We start from the raw sequence: 1,087 nt of genomic DNA on the forward strand, positions 1-1,087 counted from the left end.
TAGGACATAAATCTCTTATGAAAATGAGAATATGTATGTGTATGTAATTTTAGTTTAAAGTAAAATGTAAAAAAGAAAAATTCATATCGACACTTGCAAAAACAAAAACAAAAAAATGGAGATTCTGAGCTCCAGAGAGGGACAGTGGCAGCTCGAGTTCACACAGCAGGTCATTGCTTTAGGTCTGCCCCACACAACCTCTCAGCCCAACCTCCTCACTTTCACGAGGTGGACCTGCTAGCTGGTTTCTGAATATGGAGCTCCACATGGGCTGAGAAGTCCCAAAGAGAGAGAGAGAGAGAGAGAGGGAGTCTCATTTCCCCTTTAACCCACACTTGGTGAGTCGCTCATGAAATTCTAAGGAGCTGGTTATCAGGAGCCTCCCGCAGTAAACAGACTATTCATCCAGCTTGATTCCTTAGATAAGTATCAAACCCAGTCAAGCCCTGCCCTGCAGAGTCCTCCTCTGCAAAGCACTATCTCCTAGAGCAATTATGCAGATAAAATAACCTAAGCTCAATTTCCCAACTTCTGTGAAGCCAGGCAAGGCTACAGAACTTGCCACATTCCCTGCCTCAGACCCCGCCCATCACACCAAAAATAAAAACCTACCTCCTTTCCATGGTTTCTGAAGCCACTCTCCCAGACCTCACGGTCTCTCTTACCCCGTGGTCCCAAAGGTGACCCGCCTTCCTTTCACCAAGGCCTCTCAAAGGCCAGCGCCTCATCAACCCACCTGGCAAACCAGCAGCACCCCTACCCTTCCTGGTCCCCTTACCTTGCTTTCTTTTCTTTATTGGCTCTTACCAGCACCTGGCATGACCTACAGTTACTTCTTTACTTAGCCCCTCCCAGCCCGTCAGCTCCAGCAGGAACCTGGTCTGTCCTGGACTCTGTTGCATCCCCGGCACCTATATGCACAAAAAATAGCAACTGATGTTTATTGAGCACTTGCTGTGTGCCAGGCACAGTTCCCAGCATTTTGCAGAGAATAACTCATGTAATCCCTTACACTGAGGGAGGTACTTAATTATTTATTATTATTATTATTATTATTATTATTATTTATTATTATTTATACCTACAG

This window comes from Pteropus vampyrus, unplaced genomic scaffold (assembly GCF_000151845.1).
Source record: "Pteropus vampyrus isolate Shadow unplaced genomic scaffold, Pvam_2.0 Scaffold86, whole genome shotgun sequence".
Taxonomy (NCBI): domain Eukaryota; kingdom Metazoa; phylum Chordata; class Mammalia; order Chiroptera; family Pteropodidae; genus Pteropus; species Pteropus vampyrus.